The following is a 26,654-nucleotide window of genomic DNA, read 5'->3' as shown; positions in this document are numbered from 1 at the left end:
CATCCACCCTCCAATCATCAAACATACCAAATTGCAGCCCTCTAGCCTCAGTATTCTTTATTTTATTTAAGGTTAAAGTTAGCCATAATCATGCGTTTGGCACCTCTATAGGTGCCAACAACACAAGCCACCATCGGGCCGTGCCTGAAAGTTTTATGAGCCGCGGCTGAGAGTTTCATACAGCATTATACACTGTACAGAAAACTCTCTTGCCCCAAAGAAACTTCGACGTATTTTTTTACTTGGTCATATTGTCTTTACTTAGATTTCCCCTTTCAGTAGTCCTAACATACCTCATGGTTTATATTTATAACGTGCAAGCGTAAATCACATGATTAGAATATCAACACTTCTCTATGGAGGCTGCTTCGATATTACAAGTTAACAGGTTTATAACACTAAACACATTTCGATAAGAAGTATGTAACTGAAGAAAAATACAGCCCTGGCTTTCTAACGACTGACCGGTTACGGATTTCTGTCATCATACAAAACGAAGGGACGATAAAGATTTTCTTTTTTTTTTCCTCTGGGTTAAATTGGTTAACTACGAGGAATTGCCCGTCGTATAAGGAAGAAATTATTACAATGTTGTACAGCTTTCACAACGAGACCAATGGTTGCATGTATATAATGTGACATTAAAGCGTAGGAAAATTATAATTCACTAATATTGGCAGGAGGGCCGTTCAAATTTTGCATCCAAAGGGTACGCAATTTCTTTTTGATGCTTATACCAAATTCCTTCCTAAATATATTTTCATCAACTCAAATTGCGGTCCAAAGACGTTTCCGTAATGTCATTTTAATAATGGCAATCGTTTATCCTCTCATTTCAAAGCCGGTTCATTCTTTTATCCTAAAATTAAACCCATCGGTGACCCGAAAAGTCGAGTCATGTGACGTCAACGAAGGGCTCAAAGAAATTCTTATTCGAAGACTGAAGAAACGTTGATATGTCTCGGCATGTCTGGTAGAAGGCTGAGCCTTTTATGGCTCTGGATTGAGATTTAATGAGAAAATGGTAGGGGTTCCTTCCGTAGTCGCCAGGTTTCATGACTTACGGCAGTAAAGATTGCGATGAAATGATAGTACGTGCATATATAAACAATGCTGTTGGTAACGAAAGTTTGTAAATTCATCGACACAGTTTTTCAACATAATCACGCCCCGCAACTGCCAACGACTGTATCACATTCACATCGTTCACAATACTAGAAGACGAAGATAACAGTAAACTAGAACAATATTAGCAAAGAATAGATAAATATTAAAACTAGGTATGACAACGCCTAAAGCATAACGAATGATAAAGGCAGTGATAAGAACATTGACCCAATAAAAAAGAAAAATAACTTTGTCACGTTCTAAATACCTTTCAGCAAATGGTAAAAAAAATCATAAAATAAATCATAAAATAAATTTTGCCACACGCTAAACTTTTCCGCTACCAACACATCTTCAACTGTTCTCAACTTGCTTGTTGTGTTTATGCAAATATGGTTCTTGATGTTGAAGCCACTACTCACTCTATATATATTATTTATCAATTACTTGCACTGTCTTCTGATTCCTTCTCACTACGGCCAGGCTTGGGACATCCGTCTCATAATTGTTTACTGGCTTATAAGCTTTCATCTTTTAAAAGGCAATATTACCGCCCTTATCACTATTCTCTCCTCTTGATTACTTCGAGTTTGGCCAAAATAAAGGTTCTTGGCTATCTAACTCATTAGCATTTCCATTGGAAGTAAATAATAATAATTTATCTCAAATGTCTATTCAGGAATATCATCTCATACTATTAATGCACCTGACTTTTGTAAATACATTTACTTGAATCTGATCTTTCTGGGAAATATTTGGACGAAATATGAAAAATATTTTGGCTGAAACAAAGGAATGAATGGGACTAATATCAATCGATTCGGCTTTTGCTTAACATGAATGGATCTTTTACAGCCTCCAGTTGTAACACGTTGACCAGATCATGTTTGGCTTTTCTTTTACTATATTTGAACTGCTTGTTACTTGTCTACAATAAGTAGTACCAGATATGATTAAAAACTGTAGAGTATTATGCAAGGGAAGGGCTTTAAAGACAGTCTTTCTTTTGCAGATATCTACACTTACCCCACAACGCCAGGATAGGTAAGAAAGTTATCGTAAACTTTCCTTTCCTGCTTTCTACCACTGATACTTGTCTTGAAGAGCAAAAAAAAAAAAAAGAAGAAGAAGAAGAAACTTTCTACATTCAGTAAAGGTAATGGTATCGACGGCTTAATTCTCATACCCCTTTCTTCTTCTTCTTCTTCTTCTGACTACACACAGAGACCAACTTATCCTGTTTGAAGATTCGTGTCACTCTCTGTCCATGTTTATTGATCAACAAAGAACCGTGTCTTGGAAGGATTTTGTTGCTCTCTCTCTCTCTCTCTTATCTATTGAATTTATTGAATATCGTCGTTTTTCCAATGAGCACACACACACACACACACACACACACACACACACACACACACATATATATATATATATATATATATATATATATATATATATATATATATATATATATATATATACATATACGTGTGTGTGTGTATTATATATGAATGTGTATATATGTATACATATCTTTCTACCTATCCCTCTATCTCTCTTCCAAGCGCAGGCTTCATTTTGCTTTTCTGATATACTGCATATTTGTTGCTGTTCTCCCAAATTAACAGATTTAGGTGGTCTATTTCTAGCATTGCCTTGACGATTCTTACCTCAGTTCCGGGGTGACCGCCCAATGGAAGTGACTTTATGTCTGCTTTACAAATATTATTGACGGGAAGCAACAAGGCTTAATATTGTCTATTTGTTGGGGAAACTGTACTCATGTTCTCGTTTCAATTATTACCGCTTCTCTCCCTCCTTTGTTCTTATTTTCCACCCTTTAACCGAGAACAGGAGTCAATTAAGTGGCAAAAAGGTAATAGTGACAAAAGGCAAAGAGAACTGGTTCACTTTTCGTTCCCTTTTATCTCTCAATTATTTCCTAGCCCTCCCCCATCGTCCCACATCCACATTTTTCTGTGTTATGGGACGAGCTTTATTCTATCTCATTTCAGCAAGCTTTCTAGGAGTAAATCCCCTGACAGGCAGCGTCTCCCATCAGCACCTGTGGAACGCGGCTGGCTGATTTCCCTCTGGAACGCGGCTGGCCTACCCCAACTATCTTTGGAGCCCTGTCACCGAAACTCTCATTTGATTACGGAGTTCATTGAGTTTCCCCTTCCCTCATTTGGTTCCCCTTCTCTTTGTTTCCTCTACCTTTAGTTTCGCATCAATTTTCGCCAGCATTAATTATGCAATCACACTTGTGTACAAAGACTCATTGATAAAGCAAAATTGAACGCCAATTTGAAAAGTCAATTGCCAAGATATACGAAACAGTGTAATAAAAATTCTATTTATTCAAGCTGTATACAAAGTTTTAAACACACATTAAGTGGAAAATTATATAAAAATATAGTCGTACAAATAGATAAGAAGATGTAGATAAAGATGCAGAGAAAAGGAATTATAGTGTTATAAACTGTTGTCGCGACTACTATGACATAGACACAGGCAGAGAGAAAGAGAGAGCTATTACCACTTAATCAAACGAAATACTTTAATGTATTGAAAAAAAAAATCAATATTTTCCACGAACACACAAACATACACAAGAAGGAACAATAATCTATCACATTAAAAGGAAAACAAAAGGAGCAGATACAAACCCCGGTGATTAACCTAAGGCACATCACTCCTATACTATGCAGATTGGAAAAAGACTGGGAAAGAAACCGAATATCATAAAAATGCAAAATACCTTCGGGCAATTCTGGTGGGCAAGGATTTAATCTCGAGGCATTACACACTTCCATAGGTTCTTGTTTTCGGCACCGATGCTTATTTCTCCGATCTGATTACTACGAGAGAGAGAGAGAGAGAGAGAGAGAGAGAGAGAGAGAGAGAGAGAGAGAGGTGCGGGGTACGGAACCCACCACAAGGAACAATCGCGATGAGAAATGAGGTAATCTAGGAACGTTAGACAAGCCACGTTGTTTACATGTAATCTCCGCACTCTGTCTCTGTCTCTCTTTTTCTTTCTTCTTCTTCTTCTTCTTCTTCTTCTTCTTCTTCTTCTTCTTCTTCTTCGGGGATCTTCCACTCGGGATCTTGCACTCGAAGGGGCTTAACGGAAAAGCATAGCTTACGTAACTGGAACTGAATCCCCAGTAATAAAATTTTGTAAGTAGGGTATGGTTATAAGTATTTACATATGTTTGTATGTATGTATTTATGTACGTTTTGTTTGCATGAACGTGAGTATTCATTAATCTGATACAAAAAATTGCACCATTTAAGTTAGTGATCACTATCAAAACCCACCCCGACCTAATTCATGAAACTACCTCATAATGTGGCAATTAGCCCCATATCACTGACAAGTATTGGCAGACGTCCATCAGCTGTCCGACTCAGTTGCAGCAATATCGCTTAGGGAAACAAAAAGATTGATTTTGGATTCTGGCTTTTCTTCTCTTTACGGCCGAGACGAGGGAAGCTACGAAGGCGTGAGGATAAAATGAACGGCCCTATAAGAGACACGCCTTTTTAATCGTTTTTTGTAATGGGCCATAAAATATGACCTAACCTTTATTAAGCGTTTTTTTATAATGGGGCATAAAATATGACTTAACCTTTTTAATCGTTTTTTGTAATGGGGCATAAAATATGACCTAACCTTTTTAATCGCTTTTTGTAATGGGGCATAAAACATGACCTAACCTTTTTAATCGTTTTTTTGTAATGGGACATAAAATATGACCTAACCTTTTTAATCGTTTTTTGTAATGGGGCATAAAACAGGACCTAACCTTTTTAATCGTTTTTTTGTAATGGGGCATAACATATGACCTAGGCCGGGGGAAAACAAGATCGTTTGTTTTTTCTGAATGAGCTTTAACTAAGGGATCTAAAAAGCTTTACCGCGCATAAAACCCTTTTCATTATTATATATTATTGTGTGAGCTCTCCATCTCCCTCTTATCAACAACAAAAACATCCTAATTTATTTTAATTCTTTGTAATTTAATTGAACGAGTCTTGACCTCCCTCTGAGAGAAAACGTTGTATTTAACTGCATTCTGAAGGAGTATTTTCATCTAAGATGACAGTTAGGTTCTAAAGATATTAAATAAGAAGTAGTGTAAATGACTTCGTTCTCATCATTGAATTACAGAAAAAGGAAATAAACTTCAGAAGCTGAGATGCGGATTGTCTTACATAAAGATTTCCATTGTAATTTAAGCTATGTATCACCGTGACCTACGCTAAATACTTTTCATTTTATTTCTAGATATGACGAGTTTCTATTGTAGTCAATGTCTCGTCATTATTTTGTTTTCTTTATTCTCCTCATGTTTATTTTTTTAACTATCTCACATTTCCAAAGCTCGTTAATATGAGATAAAAGATGATATGGGTAAAAGAATATCACAGTTATTTACGAGGTACAGCTACATCATTAATTCCTCAACGAAAAAAATATGAGTAAACAATAACCTCTCGCCCTTCCTCCACTCCCATACCCATCCCACTCTCTCTCTCTCTCTCTCTCTCTCTCTCTCTCTCTCTCTCTCTCTCTCTCTCTCTCTCTCTCGGAAGAAAAATCGCCCCAAATTAGTTAGATGTGACCCAGAGTAACACAATTTACTTGTTTTGTCTTTATTCATTTTGCTTTGCCTTCACGTGGTCGCACGCCTTTGTTCTTGTCAGATTTCTAGTGGGAAATATACATTTCTCAAAGGGAAGGTGGGTCAAGAAAAATACGTATGAAAAACACGGATATACGAGTATGTACGAGCTGACAGCGTGGTGATTCAGCGCTGGACTGCCTCTCATGATGGCCCAGACTCGAGCCTTTTCAGTGGTGAAGCATACCCAAAAAATTACAGAATTTGTTCGCGGACGCTGTATTCACATTGATCTGTGGCTGTGATTGTCAAAATCCAAATGACGTTCAAGCTTTAGCACGAATACCACGCCTCAATACTTTTTAGTTGAGGTTTAGTTGAAATGACCACTTAGTGGGCGTCAAAGTAACTTAAATCACATGAATCTACATGATACGAAATGTATTATGTAAGACCAACCTCTCTTTAAATAGAAATAAACAGTTAGTGGACGACAAAGACATTCAGGTTACATAAATCTACATGATAAGAAAAGTACTATTAAAGATATCACTTTTTTAATATCAGGGCAACTGATAAATGCATCGAGATAATCAGGAACAAATATATTGTCTCTTTTTTTTTTTTTTTTTTTGCAAAGAAGGAAAAAGTACCTAGGGAAAAACAGACGACGCAAGACATAAGTTCTAATCCGCGGGCCACAAATGACCGTGTGGAAAAGTTAGTTAGAAACAGACGAATCAGGGTAATAATTTTCCATTATCTTCTCTCTCTCTCTCTCTCTCTCTCTCTCTCTCTCTCTCTCTCTCCTCTGGATAGAAAGACAAGCAGACGGAGAGACAGACTCACACTCTCACATGATGCAATATTTGTCACAGACGTGTAAACCAGAAATTACAATGTTTTTATCTTCACGCTCAAATTGTTTTATACCATTTCATATGTTTACGTAAACTGAAGTTTCTACGGAGCACATAGAATGATTGTATAAAGTATAATGGCGTCACAACTGCCGTTAGTCGTCACTTACACACACAAATTTTATTTACATATATATATATATATATATATATATATATATATATATATATATGTGTGTGTGTGTGTGTGTGTGTGTGTGTGTATGCGTACGGAATATGTACGGCCAATTGAAAACCTTGTTATAAATTCACAAGGTAAATCAGTTCAGTGAAAAGGGGGCATTTGTGGCTTAATGTTCTGGGTTACATGAAAGTGACGCGTGAATACTTGATAAACTAATATATATATATATATATATATATATATATATATATATATATATATATATATATATATATATATATATATATGAAAGGTAAAGACCAGGTACCAAGCGCTTTGTGTATTGCGCACACTTCTTCGGGGTACAAAGAAGTGTACGCAATACACGAAAGCGCAATACCTGGTCTTTAATTTTCACCTTTCATGGTCTTCTACGTGTATATTTGTCACGTGCAGTTTGGTGACTTATTGCTGATATATATATATATATATATATATATATATATATATATATATATATATATATATATATATATATATATATATATAAACATATATACACATTATATGTATATATATGATTATATATAAAATATATAGATACATATACACACACATATATAATGTATGTATGTGTATATATATATATATATATATATATATATATATATATATATATATATATATATATATATATATATATATATATATATATATATATATATATATATATATATATATATATATATATATATATATATATATATATATATATTAGTTCACCACTTATTCATACGTAACTTTTCTGTTCCTTAAAATATTAAGCCACAAATGCCCCTTTTTCACTGAACTGATTTACCTTGGGGATTTACACTAAAGTTTCCATTTTGCCCGACATATGCCACGTGCTTGGAGCCGAAATAAACTGATCTCCACAAATAAAAAGCCACCGTTTATTTCTCATTTAAAAGGGATGGGGCTAGTCGAACGACCAGGGGTATAGGGTAGTGTCTGTGCACCTCACGCGGCGCACTATAAACAGTATTTGAGGTTATTTGCAGCGTCCCTTCGGCCCCTAGCTGCAACCCCTTTCATTCCCTTTACTCTACCTCCCTTCATAGTGTCTCTCTGCTATCTCACTTTCCACCTCGACATAAATGCGAAGATTTCCTTCTTTTACACCTTTAAAACCTTTATACTCTTAATTTTCCTTTCAGCGCTGAATGACCTCATAGGTCCCAGCGCTTGGCCTTTGGCCTCGATGTTATCTAATATTCCATGCCTGACATTCAGCAAACGTATCACTGCCGTCGGCATAGCGCAATGCAAATACGCAAAATCCCATACAAGTATTTTTATAAGCAAGTCACGACAGTAAGCAAAAAAGTTAACAGAATTTGGGAAAACGGCCAATGAAAAGAAAGCTTTCTAGGATCAGGGCTGGAAATTTGATTAATTTCTATGGATATGAAAAATAATGGGATTCATTATTTTTATGACAAATAAACGCTGCCTTCCAGGAATTCTAATCGTATGAGTTCCTGGTCATCTCCAAAGGCAAATAAAAATATGATTACTATCTGACCATAAATATGGCCTCTTTGATAGAAGTGATTAGAATTTTTTCCTTCGTCCGGGCATGATAAATTTTTAGTCACGATATTTCATAAAAGTACATCCAATTTTCAGATCTTGCTACGGTGTTCGGATATGAAATTTTAATATTTGGTGAAATGTGTGGCTCAGATGCAATATGGCAGTGCCGCCCTGTATCACCTATATTTAGGCATATTGGAAGCTTTTCGTAGAATTCAGGCTGGTGTTATTGAGCATCTCAAATTTTAGCGAAATGTCGAAATAATTCTCATCTAAGTCAGTCAGTACATTGGGCAAACATCGGCAGAAAAAAGTATTTACATCAGATATTAATAGATAATTATTATTTCTATTAATTTACTTACATAACAAAATTAATTGCCCATCATTCAATATATTTCTCGTAGCTTTATATTTCTTTCTTAGCATTAGATAATTATCACTTTAGTTCTGTATCTCGTAGGGAAATTCAAGATAATAATGATACGTCTCATATTATGATACAGTTTAAATATGATTGTAATTTACGGAAAAGATTATTTTTACACAATACTTGTACATAGGGGTGAGCATTAGTGTGTAAACATTTTACATTCATGCATACATACTTGCCTGAAGAGAGAGAGAGACAGCTGGTCTCTGAAATATAGCAATTACTTTCTACATTTTGGCGTTTTTATGGGCTCCATCTATTTCATGGAATTCTGTGTTTAAAAGAAAATATTTCACATTCATCTGTACATGTGTGTGTGTATGTATATATATATATATATATATATATATATATATATATAAATATATATATATATATATATATATATATATATATATATATATATATATATATATATATATATATATCATATCTTGGGGTATATTTTCTATTTTCAGGAATAGAAACTAGCATTTGCATTAGGTTTAAATACTAGACCTCTTCAGTTTTCACACTAGACAAGCATGCATTAAATAATACAAAATTATTTTTTGTTTTAAATACAGACTTGAATAATCTGCGATTATTTACTGCCTTATTATTTATAAAAAAGACATTTAAATAAATAAAAAAGTAGTTTTTATTCTCGTCATTATCAATGACTGTATAACGAAAAACAATAATCTAGCATATATATGACATTTATTGATAACTGATACACAGCAACAGTTACAGCTACGTTTGTTAAAGTCACAATTGTTTTTGTAATCTCTCTCTCTCTCTCTCTCTCTCTCTCTCTCTCTCTCTCTCTCTCTCTCTCTCTCTCTCTCTCTCTCTCAGTAATCGTACTCCCCATTTTCCTTTGCCTCATAACCTTTCCAATGACATCCTACTAAAGTCACTCACTGGAACAGTAATGTGTCAATTGTCTCCAAGTCAAGCTGAATTCTGAAGATATTTTTAATGAGGAGAAAGTTCTCAACTCTGCACTCTTAGCTGGCGTCTGGATTTAGCGCAATAACTAAGATGAATAAAATTATTCTTGACAACGCGATATAAAATTTTTCTTTAAAACGTGAGGATTTTTGAAAGTCAAGTTTTACGCAGGCGAAATCAGGTATCAGTTTCATTTTCTACTTAATAAATAAACCTGTGATAACGAAAAACATATAGCACCTAAACAATAAAACCAAGTATTTTAGAAGCAAAATTACTAACTTGAATAATTTTAATATCTCCAAGGGTAACTTGGAATCACAAAGTGTTAGCCTAGGTGAGATGTTTACGAGAAATGAGAAAAAATAATAAAATATCACGTAAGCGCTGAATCCGACTTAGTTCTGAGATTCCGTCAAAAGACAAGTTTCACAAGATCTGGTGTAATGGATGGAGATTGTGATTAGAGATCCTGCGCAATACCAGAAGAGGGTTGGAATGAACAGAAACGACACAATTGATAAATCATTAAATCATTCATAAAAGGGAGAAAGTACCACATGAATGAAAAGAACTCTGAAGAAAAATATAATAAATAGCACAGATGACCCAATTCGATATGAAAAACTAAAAGCCTAACTAGGAGTAGCAGAGCCATAGTAGAGCTAGGCTAGAATCCTTGCCGGGTATCACCTGCAACGACTGTTCCCCAGTGTTCTCTGAGAATGGTCACCAGAAGGTCTTCTGACATTAAGGAGGTCAAACGAGTGATTTGAATCTATGCTTTATATCTTTGCCAATCTTTAAAGATGCAAGATCCAAACAGATCTCATGAAGTGACAATATTTTGAAGGCCTCGGTATTAGAGCAAGATAGAGTAGGATGATCAGTATCGGAAAGCCTGCGTTTGTGCCACTTTCATTCGAAATGCAAGTTATTGATCAATTAAGATAGGGGAAAGGATGAAAGTTAGACTTGTAAATTGTGTTGAGAATCTTATCAGCAAAGATCCAGATTTGTTCACCAGAAGACGAATTCAAGACATCGAATTTTATTTTAGCATGAGAAGACTTGTTGTTTTGAAATACAGAGGTACAACTATTCCAGGGGCATATGAAAACAAGTACAAAATGCGTCGAAGTTTCTTCGGCGCAATCGAGTTTTCTGTAAAGCGTATAATGCTGTATGAGCCGCGGCCCATAAAACTTTCAGCCAAGGCCCGGTGGTGATCTGTCCTATATCGCTGCCAGACGCACGATCATGACTAACTTTAACCCTAAGTAAAATAAAAACTACTGAGGGTGGATGATCAAGACACAAAGTGGAAGCCCTCTACCCTCAGTAGTTTCTAAGATCTGAGGGCGGACAGAAAAAGTGCGGACAGACAGACAAAGCCACCTCAATGGTTTCCTTTTACAGAAAACTAAAAGTATGGGCAGCTGCAGAAGGCAAGCCTTGGAATGATTTAAGTGCTGTTTCTCTCGAAAATAGGGTCGTATATCTCAGTAATCGAGGTTAAGATCTCACCAACGTTCGGTATCCTGAGGTCGGAGTTTCTATTACCAAAGTCACAATCTTCGCATAGGAAGGAGAGTAAGGATAATATGTCAGATATCCAGGAAATATCAAAGATCCAGATCTCTCTCTCTCTCTCTCTCTCTCTCTCTCTCTCTCTCTCTCTCTCTCTCTCTCTCTCTCTAGGTATATTTCACTTTTCACCAGTATCACCAGTAGTTGATGCTTGAACTAAAGTCAATAAATACGTTATATAGTTTGATCAACTGCGTAAACAGTAATGCTGACAGAGACCTTCAATAAACAATTAATGTGATTGATCACGTAAAGTTAAAGGAAAGGCAAAGACTGAAATACAGGAAATAAGGCACTGATTCGACAACTCACAAGATGATTTCTAGACAATCCTTAAAAAACAAAACATCAACTAAAATTCCACAGAAAAGGTGAATATTTCCCCATTACCTCTCCCGTTTCTCCTAACCAAGCTACAGGATACTTAAGGAGCACTCACATACCCTCCACAACATTTCAACCGTTGATTAAGCAACGAATCACTTAATGAGTTCGAGGAATTTCCACGTGATCACTTGCAACTCCACGAGTTGATCCGCCATCCCATATTCGGCTGCCTTTTTCCTTGTAATAATTACTCCGGAAGATTAACTGGTGCGGGAGATCGAACGAGGAAAATATTACTACCTTCTGCCATTTCATATTTCTGACAGGAGGTTCGCTTGTATTTTGTTTGATTGAAAATGTGCTCTTGAAGATATCAAGAGTAAAATAATAATAATAATCATCATCATCACCGTCGTCGTCGTCGTCATAATACTGGCCATTCACATTATCAGTATCGTCACCATCAAAAGTGTAACGATGATATTCTTATTATGAGTCACTATGACAAATACAATCTCCCATCCCTTATAACCAAAACAAAATGTTCTCGTGATCTACACTAATTTTTCTGAAGTGCACATAACTGTTTTTTTAATATCAATCGTGAAAAATTACTGTTTTCAAAACCATGTGTTCTATAAACCCTGACAATATGAGAAAACCATTTTGAAATATCACTTCTCTAGAAGTGATCTTTCTTTTTTAACTCGCTGGTGGCTACTGTTTTCTCTCATTTTACTTCAGATAGGTGATAAACTGTCAACTGTACTTGGTACGTCGCATAAATTATTTATCCAAAGTTAGGTATCAGAACTCGTCATCGGATACGCGGTTCATCAAGCTATACAACCTATTCACTGAAGTGAATTCAAGCACCAGTTGCAGACCTTGACACTAATGATGCTAGTGAAGTGTGGAATAAACATATATATATACACACACACATATATATATATATATATATATATATATATATATATATATATATATATATATATATTATATATATTATATATATATATATATATATATATATATATATATATATATATATATATATATATATATAGAGAGAGAGAGAGAGAGAGAGAGAGAGAGAGAGAGAGAGAATAAAATTATGAAATAGTAAATTTGAAAGTGCAGATGTAAATTTTCGCGAAGTTTCTCTCATTTCCAACAATGAAGTAATAACTCAGATCTATGATGAAACCTAAGATGTACTCTGGAATACTGTGGCCTTAGGTAAGGGAAAACTTATCTAAGAATGTAAATATGAATCTAGCAATCACGTATCTATATCATTAAAAAAAAGTTTTTCAAAATAACTGAACGCTAAGCATTCTCGCCAATTTTTTGTTTATCATTTTCTAATGTTTCCTTACTCCTCAACACTCCGCCTGTTTGCATGGGAGATCTTCAGAACCCTTTTTGGCTATTCCTATTTACATGTAAACGACTTTATTCTCGCTATTCAGTCACCCTTGCACACGTCAAAAGCAATTACTAAAAACCTGAAAAGCATATCTCACAAAAGCAGTCAAGGTTTAGTGCAATGCAAGGCAACAATTCTCTCTCTCTCTCTCTCTCTCTCTCTCTCTCTCTCTCTCTCTCACACACACACACACACACACACACACGAAAAGGATAATAAAATTTTACAGAGCACCTGTCAGTATGTAAAAATATTACGACGTTTACTTCAATAAAATCACATTTTTTATCTAGGTCAACTTAATATCTAAAACTCTGAATCATTTAATTCAAAACAGAGCAAATTTAACTATGTCAAGGAGGATGTTTATTTTTTCTAAGGAAATACAGAATTCCGATAAAATAAATATTATGAATGAAAATCAGAGTACGAAAACAGAAAGTGGACAGCTGGAATTCATAATCAAAGTGACCTAAATCATGTAAAAGCAGTAATATGATATTAGTCAATATTATCCAAATAGACAGGACAAATAAAAGGTATCACATTAGCAGATATGAAACAGTTCCACGTATTCTGGGCTCCTTTCCGCTAACCCGCATCCAGATAATCTCCTGAATCACTTATTGCGGGAAAGAAGAAAAATATATAAGAAAGAGAAAAAGGGAAACGGCGATGGCGCAGCAACAGAAAGAATGGGAAGAAAAGATTTTGTGTTTTTAGATCTTACAGTTTATATCACCGAGGAAGGAAACTATAATACTAAAATTATTTTTCCTTCGCCATTAGTTTTTCTTTCCCGCAAGCCAGGACTACGAGTACATTAGGACACTGAGTTACGTGTTTCATTGGCCTTTTTATAGAAACAGGTTTTCCTGGAAAAACTTAACTTAATCTGAATATGATGTTAAGCAAGGGATTTTCCTAAGGTACTTAAAATACTGCCCCTTGGTTCTTTCTGACTAAAAGTATCTGCAAACTCTGTTTCTGGAGTGCAACTCATATAAAAGAAATCGAATTTTTTCTCTCACTTTAGAGAATATAATAAAAGCATGATTTTATTTGGAAAACTGGATTTTTCCAAATGTTGCAAACGAAACACCACAAAAATCTCTCGGCATTTCCATTACTATAATTGTCGTACCCCATAAAGCAAGGAAGATAAAATGGATTGTAAGTTAATTTAATTGACTGTTTATGACGCCATAAGAATTCCAAGTTTTCTGTTATTATTTTAACAAGCCTCGTGACCTATGTTATCATGACCGATTCAGCACTACGTTCTAAGAAATACTGAAAGAAAACAGCAATAAAATTCTGATAAACCGCAACTGCACCGTCTAATATTCTTGCTATACTGTATATCCTCGTCGGTCAAATTTATGATCCGCAAATACAGGAGATGAAACGTGCTTATAACCATGAAAATGTTTTCGCAATCTCCTTGGCCAACTGAAGTATGGAAAACGTGTTTATAACCATGAAAATGTTTTCACAATCTCCTTGGCCAACTAAAGTATGGAAAACGTGTTTATAACCATGAAAATGTTTTCACATTCTCCTTGGCCAACTGAAGTATAGAAAACGTGTTTATAAACCATGAAAATGTTTTCACAACCTCCTTGGCCAACTGAAGTATAGAAGACGTGTTTATAACCATGAAAATGGTTTCACAAGCGGGGAAAGGACGCTGTTTAAATACCTCTTAAGGACAATTGGAATTTAATTACATAAAATGTCCTGCAGAATCGGACATATCCTTTAATCTACATGTACTATACAGATACGTTCATGCCAAGTGCAAGGTTCCAACACAAAAATGAAGTCCAGTTAGACATCTTGAGATCTGGAGGTCTCGCTAATGACATAAATAAATAAATACCAAAGGATTAAAATAAAAAAAAATTACTATCATAGTACCGTGAATTCCGAAAGAAATTTTCCCTGACATGTAACCTACGTGTGTACGTATACTGTACACGGACATACTTGTAATCAAAGTTCTTGTCTCCCACAAAAAATATCAAAGTCGCCTCTCTTTTAATCTGCCATCTCCCTACTTCCGTATCCAATCTCCGAGCTAAAGGCCAGATATATCATAGGTTGTTTTTTTCGGATCCTGTCAATAAATGGACCAGAATTTGTCAGAGACGTCGAGGGAATTGACCCAAGGCATCCCATCCAAAAGAAAACTGGTTCGTATCAATGAAAGGGTCTACAAAAGATGAACTTAGGGTAGGCGAAATGAGGGGACACAAAAAGGAGCAAAGGCCTCAAAACTGAAGAAACTAACATGAGCGAATGTTGTTAAATGAAGCAAGTAAAAGGGCTAATAAATGAGGAAAATGGATTAACATACGTATAAAACGGACCACCAAAGCAGGTGAGTATACACGGTTATTGAATACGCAGAATGCTACCACTTGTGAATACAATACAACGGACGATCTGGAATGCAAAAGTGAATATTGAAATCGAACTAAGGAAAATTGGGGGTGTCAAACGGAAGACTGATCGCATAAAGTGGGCTATCAAATATTCAAAACAGACTTCCAGAGTCTGATTAGACCCGAATTTGAACCTACGATTCTCCTTAGTTCGATTTGAATATTCACTTTTGCACTCCAGATCGTCTGTTGTATCGTATTCACAAGTGGTAGCATTCTACGTAATCAATAAAGGTATATACTTTCTTTAAAAAGAAAAGAACAAGATGGACTCTGAGCCAACTTACGACGAGCCACAGCCTCTCTTTTAAGAAAAGAATTTTTCATCAACCACATGAACTGTTCAGCTTTAAGAAAAAAGTCTACTTTATCCAGGACCTGAGCTGTTGAAATGTTACTAAAAACTTAAGAGGAAAAAATAAACAAAGAACAAGAGTGTGAGTGCAGATTACACAGGATCAGAAGCACAGGTTTTCCTTAAAAACTTAACAATTTTCCTTTCCCAATTGGCGACGAAAGGACAGTTCTTTATCTTTCCTCTCTGATCTTTTGCAAGCCTGGGCTATGAAAAAAAGCATTAGGTTACTCGATCCACTCCCTATTGCATAGCAAAATGTCTGAAAATATAATAGCTCTGTGACTGTGCAACATCGATGCTCAAAGAAGTAGTGGAAAAGCAAGATTTTCAGTAAGCTAACAACCTGATCATTTAAACATTCATATCCTTTTATGAAGTACCAATCTTTTCCATTATTTTTATACGTTCATTCATCCTACGTTGGACATTAGGTTGAACTAAGATATCAAGAGTTTTTCCCGTTCTGAAGGTACAGATGTTTGAGAATATGACCTCCTAAACTGACAGGAACAATATATCTAAATTAGATTGGCCACTGCAAATAATCCTCTATTTCAGGCGTCATTTCAGTGATCAAAAATTTTATGAAAACGAGATTATGTCAAGGGTAAATCCTAGAGATTTCTTCCCAAATGAAAATGTTCTGAAATCCAATTACTGGGTTCATTCTACCCTACTGCATTTATTTTATTTGTCAACAAGAAGGGAACTTCATTTAAAGTAGACATGAAGGAAATGAGCAAAAAAAAAAGTAGGAAAGGCGAAACAGTTGGTTTTACACAGAGGGAAGGAATACAGAAAAGTGTATGAAATCGGGAACACGGAAGCAAAGGAAAATTTCAAGGCTTAGTGACAAAGGAAACAGGAAAATTTACCATTCCAAGCATTTAGAGGATTACTTATATCCACAGAGTATCTCTCATCTCTGGAATGAGTAGGCGTTACGAATGTAACGTGGCCGTCTTTGAAGAGAGTGGAATGTAAATACATTATTTTGTTCGTGAGTTTGATTTTGATATTCATCAATAAACAGTAAAAAATGCCCCGAAGTTTCTTCGACGCAATCGAGTTTTCTGTACAACCGCTACAGCGTATAATCAAGGCCACAGAAAACAGATCTATCTTTCGGTGGTCTTGGTATAATGCGGCCCATGAAACTTTAACCACGGCTTATCCTATGTCGTTGCCAGAAGCATGATTATGGCTAACTTTAACCTTACATAAGATAAAAACTACTGAGGCTAGAGGGCTGCAATTTGTTATGTTTGATGATTGGAGGGTGGATGATCAACATACCAATTTGCAGCCCTCTAGCCTCAGCAATTTTTAAGATCTGAAGGCGGACAGAAAAAAGTGAAGACGGACACATGAAGCCGGCAAAATAGTTTTCTTTTCAGAAAACTAAAAGCACACAGGCAAAATATAAACTAATACTTAACTAAAAGAAAAAGCCGGCACATAGCTATAGTCTTTGCTAACATATTCAATAGGAATACATTCACACTGACGACCAAAAATTACTCTATTAAAAAGAATAATTTCTTATTCCTAGATTTTCCATAAAAAATATATCTCCTTACAATAACCTCACAGCGTTACGTGAATTCTCTGACATATATCTGTTAACAAGTTTATATATATATATATATATATATATATATATATATATATATATATATATATATATATATATATATATATATATATATATATATATATATATATATACATAAATATGTATATAAATTATATGTATATATATAGATGTTATTTACTTTTTGTACTTTATTGCACCTGTACCTCTTACATCTTATAGGACTTAAGGGCTCTTGAAAGAAACGCTTAAACGGAAGGGATAGTCATTGCGGCACTAGGGGCCTACGCAGTAACTTTACATAAATTCATAAACTTTGCTTCTAAACGTGAACTTATTATTATTATTATTATTATTATTATTATTATTATTATTATTATTATTATTACTGTGGAAACATATGGGGTGAACGAACAATGTACAAATACCAATAAGCATGGACGGATATTTAATTATCTTTTACACATGCACGAAATAGCAATGTAAAGTGAAACAGTAATATGCGCATATAAAAACAAGAGAGAATTAAAACAGTAAGTGAAACATTTACATCAATAAGAATTAAAACAGTAAGTAAAACATTAACATCAATAATAATCCAAATTTTCATATGAGTAATTTCACTGTAACTGGCAGGATTTACTAACACCTCTCCTAACAATCAGTTTACTGATCCTCAAAGAAATTCCACGGTAATATTGTTTAAAATAAAAACATGAACGAGAATAATATCGTTTAAGGAGTGAAATTAAAAATCTGATAATATACTGAACACAAACAAAGAGGGACCCTGATTTATGGACTGGCAATCACCAATACTTCCTTTTAACTCGACTAAGAAATCGTAAAACTTCGTAAATTATGAAGACCTTTTTTCGTTGTCAATCGTCCCCCGGGTTTTCTTTATTTTTTTCCTTTATTCTGGAGTGGTTCTCGTTTTTTTCCCTTTTTATGAAATTCTTTTAAATCTTTCCAGTCTAAAATTATGTAAGGAAGGTGCCATTAGCCTTGCCAATCACGGTAATTTTTTCTCTGGGTTCAGAAAAGGGTTTTAAATGAGCGAAAAAAAAAAATCCAGCGCCATTCTGATGATTTAGATTATGATGATGATTGTCTTTACCTTCTTTACCTATTTCCTACTTTTTCACCGTTCATTGTATTTTTCTTTCCCCTCTGGATTTTTTTCCTGTTAAACTGCCATCTCGTTGCGTGTTAGTTGAGTTTCTCAACAACTTTTTGCTAAACTGTTTGGCCTTTCTTGAACCTTTTTTACTTTATGAATTCTATCGATTTATCTCTCTCTCTCTCTCTCTCTCTCTCTCTCTCTCTCTCTCTCTCTCCCATCCTCAACTCAACATATTACAGGAAGCCCTTCAGCCGTACTTATGGTAATTCTCTCTCTCTCTCTCTGTCTCTCTCTCAAATTTTTCTGCGCCTTTTAGTTTTCTGTAAAAGATAACTATTGTGCCGGCTTTGTCTGTCCGTCCGCGCTTTATTCTGTCCGCACTTTTTTTCTTTTCGCATTTTTTCTGTCCTCTCTCAGATCTGAAAAACTACTGAGGCTAGAGGCCTGAAAATTGCTATGTTGATCATCCATCCTCCAATCATCAAACATACCAAATTGCAGCTAGCCTAAGAAGTTTTTACTTCATTTAAGTTTAAAGTTAGACATAACCGTGCTTCTAGCAACGATAGAGGACAGGCCACCACCGGGCCGTGGTTAGAGTTTCATGGGCCGCATTATATCGAGACCACCCAAAGATAGATCTATTTTCGGTGGCCTTGATTATATGCTGTAGCGGCAGTGCAGAAAACTCGATTGCGCCTTAGAAACTTCTGCGCACTTTTCACGAGTTTATTCAGGTGGACAAAAGAAAAGATTTTAGCCAATTATGCATCACTCTCTACGAACTATAATAGTGATGAAAACTTTTCCTTCAACTTACTGACGAAAAGAGGACATCTGAAGCAGGACCTAACTAAATCTCTTCCTCTCCTTCCCACTTCCCCCTCCCCTATTAATTCTATGGTACTGGAAAAGGGTTCCTAATATCGCAGTCTAAGACAGATGGTCCTCCAACACCTGCTGCTTCTGGTGTGTAACCCCCGGGGGCCAATGTTGAGATGCAGGATAAATTTGTAAGAAAACTAAATTAATATTTACGGAAATATGTTTAAAAAAAACTGTTGCTTCTATTTACAAGAGTAAGTCAATTTGCAAAACAAAAAAAAACACAAAATTTGTTTTGGGAATACTCCAAATATACAACATTGCAATGACGGAATATATAACGCTGTTAAAGTTGCAATAAAAAAATCTTTTGAAAAATGTACCTTTAACCAATAGGGACGTTCAAAATGCGAATATGTATCAGTGAGGAACACAAATCTAAGAATGTTCTGCGTCAATGCAAGGTGAACGAAAATACCGAGTCTTGGCTTGAAAACTATCTGTGACTGCCACAAAGTCTTTAAAAGAGTTTCAAGACTTCGCTTCCAATTCCGTGATACCGCTTGTGCTTTCCACTTGAGAAAAGAAAGTGAAAGTATAAATGAGCCAAACCAGCAAAACAGAAAAGTAAAGCCATTAAATCTAATGAAAGTTCACTTATAAAGAATATTTAGTTTCTTAAAAGACACTTTTTATATTAAAATCTTTTAGAGAAATAGCAGAAAGCCAATGGTTCAAGGATACCTTCAATGATCACATGGCAACCATTCTGATAACCATTTTCTGAAATGTACAAGTATTCAGTGAAATATCCACCGAGTTATTTATTGTCTAGTATTCACTAATGCAAAATGTGTCTCAAGATGTCTGGTAATCAGTAATATATCCTTAATAAAATTCGAAGCCAGAATCCTGAATAATGTCAAAGAAATCTGACCTAGAAATAATTAGCCTGTGGTGTCTGCGATTTCACTTTAATTATGACCACGATAAATAAAGAGTTTTAGTGAATATAAGAGTCCTTTACGCAAGTTCCGGTATGTAAATGATATTAGTAATGAACAGTTTGCTAATGAATATCTTTTCTCAGTCGTAGAAAAAAAACGACAGTATTGGACGCTGCAAAAGATGATTATATCGCTAATGTTTATTTTTAAATAAACACAGGGATATCAATGTAATAAAATAAAACTATAAACAATGCAATGAAACTATAAATAAAAATACGGTGTATTACATTTATACGGAACATTAAAAGCGTGCGGAAATACAATCATACGCTTAATCGGGAAAGCCTAACATTTAAACGGATTAAAAATACGGGTAATGACAGTTAATTCCGTTAATGATGTCAATGTGAGTTTTTATATAAACATTACTTCTCCGATTAGCTGATAAGTACTTAATATTAAATCTGTACACCACAGAAAGTGGAAGTGGAATTTTGTACAGGATACTTTGTCAGTTTAAAAAAAATCAATATCAACAATATAAAACCAGATGGATTCATAAAACATAATTTCCTCCGATTTTAATATTTCATTAGCCAGGTACCGGGATCCTTCCTACACCCAAGACCTCCTTCTTTTCTTAATTAGACCTAAAACGATACGATGAGCGAACACAGATCAGGATGAATCTAGTTTACTGTGCTGATCTTTTAATTACGGAACCTGGTTTATTATCAATCAGAGTTTAACTCAGATAACTGGTATCACATTTTTTCTTATTCTTGTTTTCTTATTTTTTATTTATCTTAGTTTTATCCAACAACTTTATACTCTTCGCAGGTACTGTATATTCAAGGTAATTTAAATGTATTATGCTATTACCGCTCAAATTTTGTAATATACTATTTTTGTAATATACTTTTTGTACTGTACATTTTCCGCATATATGTAGTGAAATGGTTGTTAATCACTAAATTCGCTCTAATGAAAGGCGCACAAATAACGATACTAAGAAATAAATATCTGATAGTTACACAGAAATGAGTTCTAAAAAATTATGAATAAAATTCATATAAGTAGATAAGCACATGAGCGCGTGTTTCGCGGAAATAAACTTCTGACTCAAATCGGGATCGAACCCCGGTCTCTCAAATGTTGATTAGTTCCATCATATTAACGCTGAAAGGGTCACTCGAGTGAAATGCCACCAACTGACTCACTGGAGGGTGGGGAAGCTGGGTAAAATTTGCTATGTGAAATGGCAGCTTGCCCAGGAAAACCCTCAGGTACAGAGGTACTTAGGTTCTTGCATTTTTTACGACTTGCGTGGGTCAATTGGTAGCGCCCTGGTCTTTCATTTGAGAGACTGAATTTCTACCCCTGTGCGTCAGAAATTTCTAAGTAGATAACTACATGCGCGAACCGAGGTATAGATCTAAGTACTAACAATGGGAAAATAAATAACCCTATAAATATGAGAACAAAATCAACCCCGTAACTGTGGAATAAAAGAAAGACAAAAATAATTAAAAATAGGAAAAAGAAGTCTATGACTTATAATTAAAAGTATCCTAACAATGAAATAAAAGAAAGACGTAGAAAAAAAATTAAAAATAAGAAAAAAGAAATCTATGACAGATAATTAGATATTTCCGGAAAAAGGCCCAAATCACATCGCTCATAATATTAGTAAAAGAGACACGGCAGGCAGCCCGCCAGTATCTCTAATTGCTCCCTCTGCTCGAGCATTTTCGCTTTTCTTTCTCTCTTTCTTTTTATTCAAGATAATTGCCACCACATCTGGTAATGCAGTTTATACTAATAAAAATCATAAATAGCATTTTTCCTTTTACAAATGTCACTCTTACCAATACAAATAATTAGGATCTGTGCTCTTATGAGATTACTCTGTAGTATTCTAAGCAAATTTCAGAACTATACTGTTCTAGAACACATTCTTTGAGTAAATGATATCTTTGGGTGAAGAATATTTGAGAATTTTTAACAATAAACCAAATACAGAGACAAGGAACAGTAAACACGACATCATATGGAAAAATTCCTTGTTTTAAGCCTAACACAGTTTCTTTTCTATACTTGTAGATTTTTATAATTCTTTAGAATTATACATTCTGTTGCACACAGCACTCACTCAGTGCCTTTACTAACATTTCATGGCAATGCAGGTAGCGCAAAACGCCACTAGTCATTCATGTGACCTAACTTTTTCACTAAAACCTTGGAATAGGTGAAATTTTAAATGGAAAATGTTTTGAATGTCTTTCTTTACCATTCAACAGTCAATTTACTGAATGACAACTTCCATTATTTTCTACGTAGAGCTCAAAGTCGTGCTGCAAGTTGATCTGAATCAAGTAAACCATTTCCACTTATTATTTCAAGTTTTTTCAACATCTGGGTAACATATTAAAAATATATAAAACCAGAGTATATTAATTTACGCAAATCGTTAAATACTGAACTAAGCAGAAAAACATTTCACAAACTTATCCATCCCGAGTTGGGTATTATCACTCGGTTTTCCCTGCCATCGGCTCATATGCAAATAAAAAAAAAAAAAAAGACATGTCGAAACGGTGGCTGCTCACCAAGAATGAATTTCGATCATCAATCGGCATCATAATGAAAAGAAGACAAACGACCTTCGAAGGGATAATCCCTGCTATCCATCCGGGGATATGTGCTATCCAGAGATGGATTGCAGGAGATCACCTCCTCATATGATTATGAGTTTCTCTCGTGAACCACAATTTACGTAAAGAAAAATAAAGGCCGGCAGAGCCATTGGCGTTTAAAGTGAATATACCGGCAATAAATCGTCTCTCAACACAGGATTAGTTTAATACCTGCAGCTGTTTTGTGGTTTTGAATACGCTTTTTCAAAGAAAACTAAACATACAATCAAATTGCTTACTGTAATATTTTTAATGATCTAACGAATATGATGAGAATAACAACAAAAACAAAAAAAACAACAATAATGCAGATAATGCTCATAACCATGTGGTCCAAAAAAAGCAATTCAAAATTTTAAATTAGTCTGCAAAGTCTACGTTTTTTTTCCAGTCCTTTCGTGAATACTAATAAAAGCTTGCATAGAAAAAAATCATGGATTGGATGACTGATTTGTTTGTTAGATGGCGTCACAACCAACATACTTATCAATTTATCGATTGATTAATCAATCAATAAGCATTTACTCATACCTATGAACTGGAAGTATCAGCCAGGCAAGCGAGGCTCCCTGATTTCACGACAACTTTAAAGGACAAGTGTTTCGTTCTTTAGGTAATAATAATAATAATAATAATAATAATAATAATAATAATAATAATAATAATAATAATAAAAGTTCCTATGCCTATTTATTTCATAAACAATCCAAAACACATTAATAATGATCAAACGGGTTTCTGTCAACAAAAGCAACGAAAACATTGTAGTATGGAGTTTTAAAAAAGTCTTTAGCTTGTCAGCATAGACGGAGACGACCAGTCTCTTGGGGTGTGTGTGTGTGTGTGTGTGTGTGTGTGTGGTTGGGGGGGGAGTAAGGTTACACAATAAACTTCAAAGTCGAGTTTGTGTGTGTATGTGTGTTCGTGTATGTTGAAGTAAGGTTACCACAATAAACTTCCAATCTGAATGCATAAATCATTATTTGTGCGTGCCCTATAGTAAACAAACCAAGCCTACGTTAAATCTCTCTCTCTCTCTCTCTCTCTCTCTCTCTCTCTCTCTCTCTCTCTCTCTCTCTCTCTCTCTAAATCACGAGAAGTCGCAGAAACACGCCATAATCCGGATGATAGAAGAGAACATGATTTTTTGCATCCAGAGAAGCTTATCGTCTCGGGTTAAGGAAAAACAAAAAGCAAAAGTTTTATCCCTTGCTTTCACGAATGTTCTTTGCACATCATGAAAAAGGCTTTATTACGCAAATGCCTCCAGAATACTAAACAAATATGCATGCAGATATATATGCATTCATGCTTATACATACACACACACACACACATTACATATATATATATATATATATAAATATATATATATATATATATATATACATATATATAGGTATATATATATATATATATATATATATATATATATATATATATATATATATAATTGTGTGTGTGTGTGTGTATGTATGTATATATATTTACACCCAAGGGTTAGCCAAAGACAAGAAAAGGACATGGGGCTAGTGACATCATCTCTAGAGACTTCCTGATAGTAGGAAAGTTCTATTTCGCTGGGCCACCCCTCTAAAGAGGAAAAAGGTGCATGATGAAGAAACTATATGCACTGTGTCTGTGTCTATATTTAAACACACTATCTACTAAATACATACATCAAAGAAACGTAGGCGTATAGGAATGAGCAATTCTGCTAGTATGCAAACAACCCAACAAATATAAGAGAGAGAGAGAGAGAGAGAGAGAGAGAGAGAGAGAGAGAGAGAGAGAAGCAGAAAAAGTAAGACAGCTGTTGCAGGATAAGCCTGATAATCAATATCCTATTTTTTCTAGCCTGTATCTTTCTCACAGAGCAGATCCTATCTCCTCCCAGTGGAATTCTTTTAATGTCTTTCTAGTTTTTCACTACCCGTCATGGTGGGGGTACGAGGAAATCCCAAAGGTTTGATTATTCAATGATAATAATAATATCACTATGATTTGAAGTGTCTAGTGACATTGCTTAGCCTAGAGAGGGTATCTGTTTTCGATGATATTAAACAGTGAGAAAGATGAAAATAATAATGGAGCACTTACATATAACAAAAAATTGTGAACAAATTCTAAAAGAAATGGTATAGAAAACGCCACAATAGAATGCTCAATGATACACAAGAACAAAAATCAAATTAAAATTATTTAAAATATATAAAGAGGATTCACTCACCTTCCTCCTCAAGTGAGAGCTGAAATGATGAGAAAAACTATGTTAGTTCCAGATCAGGATAAATATTATTGTTACATTACAGATTTCGTTCATATAGTCTCTACCTATCTACAATAAATTTCCAGTCTTTTCAAGGCCTAGATATGCTGCCATCTGGCAATAAAAAAAATAGAAAATAATAGAATAATAGAGTACAAGGAAAACCCCATTATAAAGCAAAGAATAGAAGTAACAGAACGAACTAAAAATAGTTATAACTAACATAAAAATTTACTCAGCATGCAAAAGTATAAACAAAGCTATGATTTAGAATATAGAAAAAAGTATTCGCGGGAAGAAAACAAATTAGTGAAAGGAATTATCAATGCGAACGTTTTCATATAAAGGGGTAATGAATTCTTAAAAATTATGAAAACTGTACTCAGTAAAAAATTTAACATAAAATACTTAATCAGAATAATTAAAAATTAAGCAATGATAACCAATATATATATATATATATATATATATATATATATATATATATATGTATATATATATATATATATATATATATATATATATATATATATTAATGAATATAAATATATATTATATAGAACGCATTAATGAACAAAATATTATACCTTATCAGGTAAGTAACTATGTATATATAATTATATATAATTAGAAAAAAACATACAGTAGAGCATATAAAACTCTATTTAATTAACTCCAGGTTTATTTTTTTCTCTTGAAGCATCTTAAGCACCATCGAACCGGGATAAAACAATATAATCTGCAACATGTAAACATTTAGCGTTTGCATTTGAGCAAAGTGGTAATACATTCAAGGTCACGTCACTGTTGTGGTCCCAATTATCTGACCCTTTACGTAATTTCATAAATTTTGTATAACTTACTTTTATTGGTTAATAATATAAGGAAAGTTACTGTACTTGCTCTGGTGAATATGGTTTCATTATCCCGCTTTTTGTCCTTAATTTTACTATCCTCTCTTCTAATTTTAAAACAGGGCATAAAGCTTGAGTGAAATTGAAAACACATGCAATACTTTTACACAGACACACACATATATATATATATATATATATATATATATATATATATATATATATATATATATATATATATATATATATATATATATATATATAATTTATATGTGTGTGTGTGTAAGTTTGTTAATTATAGTGTCTAAACCAAGGTATTGTTAGTTTTTTATTTTGTTTTTTACTTCTGTTTTAATTTTCTGTTCCCTGCCACAGGTATAACTAAGCATTTCTAATGAACAAAGTAAATTAAGTTCATGTTGGAGACACTTATGCATATTTTTTTCAATTTCACTCAGGCTTT

At 34.3% G+C, this 26,654-nt stretch overlaps 1 protein-coding gene across 3 annotated transcripts in view; it reads right to left on the bottom strand.

Moving 5' to 3' along the window:
- Nucleotides 1-26,654, bottom strand: part of LOC136843197 (metabotropic glutamate receptor 5-like) — a 549,708-nt gene that overhangs the window by 372,050 nt on the left and 151,004 nt on the right. For all 3 annotated transcript variants that reach the window (XM_067111270.1, XM_067111272.1, XM_067111271.1), the window contains exon 2: nt 25,299-25,317. The gene's annotated coding sequence lies outside the window, so the exon portion shown is untranslated. The remainder of the gene's footprint in view (nt 1-25,298; nt 25,318-26,654) is intronic.

This window comes from Macrobrachium rosenbergii, chromosome 11, assembly GCF_040412425.1.
Source record: "Macrobrachium rosenbergii isolate ZJJX-2024 chromosome 11, ASM4041242v1, whole genome shotgun sequence".
Lineage (NCBI taxonomy): Eukaryota > Metazoa > Arthropoda > Malacostraca > Decapoda > Palaemonidae > Macrobrachium > Macrobrachium rosenbergii.
The sequence above is the reverse complement of the archived record's forward strand: the minus strand, read 5'-3'. Positions and strand labels throughout refer to the sequence as shown.